The sequence below is a fragment of the Petaurus breviceps genome, unplaced genomic scaffold (assembly GCF_028583685.1).
Source record: "Petaurus breviceps papuanus isolate PSGF00001 unplaced genomic scaffold, PetGlider_PUasm1.0 90594, whole genome shotgun sequence".
NCBI lineage: Eukaryota > Metazoa > Chordata > Mammalia > Diprotodontia > Petauridae > Petaurus > Petaurus breviceps.
Window position 1 is genome coordinate 1,535,269 of NW_027187281.1, and position 3,130 is coordinate 1,538,398.

Consider the following 3,130-nt stretch of genomic DNA (forward strand, 5'->3'; position numbering starts at 1 on the left):
AAGTTTCAAAAAGTCTCCGTTCCATCCTTTCTCAGATGATAACAAAGATGTAGCAGACCAATAAACCAGGGCTGCCCTTTCTGGCGTGCACACTTCCTTACCCACAGGAACCCCCAGCCAGCTTCCTTAGCAATACACAGGTGTCCAGGATACTAACTCACTCCACCGTTCAGTGGTACTGGGCCCACTGCCCAGCCATACAGAGCTGAATGTGGACAACGGGAGTAGACAAAGCTTGCCTATTTTACTTGGGTTCAAATTACAACTCTTTCTATAATACAAAGTTCTTTCTTAAAAACGACTTGGTGCAATGGGAAATGTGGTTATTATCTTCCCTTTTACATGTGAGGAAACTCAGTTCAGAAGATATTAAGTGACTTTCCAATAGTCACACACCTAGCAATTGGCAAGAAAGTTCTGAAAACTGAATGGCCTAGATTTTAAGGGCCATATGTGCCCTGTCTCTGTATAGCTTTAAAATGAGGAGTTAGAGCATATTTAGAGGCTACCACATAGGATCTGGAGGAGAGAATTTACAAACCTGTTTTAAAAGTCTGATTTTTACCTCAAGTATTCTAAGTAACTCAGCTTTTTGCCTCCTGCCTCCCTAAATTCACCTAGATTTTCTTACTCTTGTGTTGTCTATATTTTCTGATTTCACCTTTCTCCTTGCCTTTGGGCAATTGAGGAAAATTAAAGGGAAATTGTGAGCACCTGTTATTGCCTGGACTCACTTCCCTTTTCTCCTTTTCTCTGATGTCCCCTCCCCATTTCCTTCTCTCCATGCTGTTACTTAAAGGAGACCTATTCATTTCATGAACAACTCTCGGAAACTCCCAGCCCGACATCAGCTGAGTAATAACCATTTGGAACACCACTTGCATTTACTTCATACCACTTGGGGGAGGGAATCTTGACATTCTCTCCAGCAATAAAACATCCTTTGTGTTCACAAGTCAACCTGGCGATCCCCTGTAGGATTCATTTTCTAATGTAAGTGGTGTGATTGCCCTGCATTCTGAGACCTAGAAGGGCCTCCTCTTTGTTCCAGATGGTGTCACCAGTCTCTGAATTTGCCATGTTCATGGGCTCAGAGATGGAGAGCAGGAAGGAACCAAGAGACCTTTACAAATCATCGGATTCAACCTCTGCTCTCCTTTGACAAAAGAAGAAATTTAGACCCAGAAAAGTGAAATGAGCTGCCCAGTGTCACAAAGGTAGTAAATCATTCTATCTTCTCCACATTTGCTCGGAGTCCCCACCCCATCTTTCCCTGCCTATCTATCTAAATCCTCCCCCTCCTTCACATCACATTCTATTTCTGCCGTGCATCCTTTTCCAACCACTCTGGCCTACACTGATGTCTTCCTCTTCCCAGAATTGCTATGGCATTTCTAACCTCAAACATTTGGGCATTTATTCAAATAAAATTTCAGATTTCTCATTGTATGTATCTCTTGTTTACCCCGGCCGAGCTTAAACCAGTGGTGTCAAATTCCTAGAAAGAGGGAAGGAAGGGACAATAACTGGTACATGGAGATCCCTGAGGGCTGTTTATTAGTTTTAAAATTTGATGTTATCTATGTTTTATCGTATTTTGGACAATAAGATTTATTGATATTTTTTGTTTATTTAATTAATTGATTAATTTTGTTTAATGTTTCCCGATTAGATTTTAATCTGGCTTGGGCACTGTGGACTTCTGACTGGGAAGCATATTTGAAGCCTCTGTCTTAAATCCCTTCCATGAGGTCAGTGCCAGGCATATTTTGTTATTGTCATTGTCATTTTTCAGTTACATACAACTCTTCGTGCTCCTGTTTGGGTTTTTCTCAACAAAAATATTGGAGTGGGTTGCCATTTCTGTCTCCAGCTCATTTTTGTAAATGAGGAAACTGAGGCAAACAAGGTAAAGTGATTTCCCCAGGGTCACACAGTTGGCAAGTTTCTGAGGCCAAATTTGAACTGAGGAAGACAAATCTTCCTGACTACAGACCTGGCACTTTATCCCCTGAGCCACCCAGCCAATCCACCTGGCATATAGTAGGTACTTTATAAATGCTAACTCACTAACAGTGTGTGGAGTTCATAGCATGTAGTCAGTAATATTTATTAAATCAAAAAGGATTAATATACAGCTAAGAAATGAATCTTCTGCTTGCAAGGGGATGAGTCAGATTAAGTATCTTTTTTTTTCTTTTAGCATTAAAGCTCTGTGTGCAACTAGGACCTAAATGGAAAATGAGGTAACCTATAATAGCAAATCATCATGGGAAATAAGCCTCACACATGCCAAGGGAGTGGGGGGTTGGGTATTTAGGCACACATAGGAAGACAACATTGCTGATCTTCCTAACATATCTGCAGATAGTTTCTTTAGTCTCTAAGAGATCCTGTAATATTTTGGGCTATTTCTGCTTATTTTATTAACTGGGTCTGGGTTTAGTGCAACCAGATATTAAATTTTTAAAAAGTGAATTCCATTGAAATATGCTATCAAAACAAATCCTTTCATTCTCTTGTCTATATGCAGCACAACTCTTTGGGATACACAAATCCAAAAGGTAAGGCTGTTAGCCCCATGGAGTTTTGTGGACTGGTTCTGATCTTGACAATAAGAACAAAAACAGAGGCTTATTTGTCCATTGTTTAATTTTGATCCTTTGCTCAACTGAAGGAGAAATGTTCCTGCTTTTTAGGATGCCTCTAATTTTCTATCATCCGATTTCAGGGGAAAAAAAAACAACCCAGAAACCCTCTCCTTCTCGCATAATGGGCTTCATTGAAAAGTAGACACTTCTCTCTGTTTGCTTAAGCAGGAGAGCTAGAATACAGACCAGCCCAATGAATTCTAAACTTAGTTCACATCTGGTCCAAAAACCACAATCAATTTATTGCTGCATCTGAGACATTTTCAGTGTCTGTCATAATATATTTTCACACGTTTCTAACAAGACATTTTCTTGGACCCCAAAATAGACAGGTATATCTGTCAGTTCAATTTCATGCAAACGAAACAGAAGAATTTTGGCATAATTTACCACACTGTCTTTGGAGCAGTGTGACCATCATGTGAAGAGGCGGTTATTTCAGGATGCCAAAAGCTCAGCAATTTCTTACAAAGACTGGA

General features: G+C 40.0%; 1 long non-coding RNA gene across 1 annotated transcript; it reads left to right on the forward strand.

Moving 5' to 3' along the window:
- The first annotated feature begins 975 nt into the window (after positions 1-975).
- LOC138142542 (uncharacterized) lies at positions 976-2,249 on the forward strand. Its single transcript, XR_011163458.1, has 3 exons — positions 976-1,217; positions 1,673-1,751; positions 2,204-2,249. It is a non-coding gene; the product is annotated as an uncharacterized lncRNA (long non-coding RNA).
- Positions 2,250-3,130: the final 881 nt, after the last annotated feature.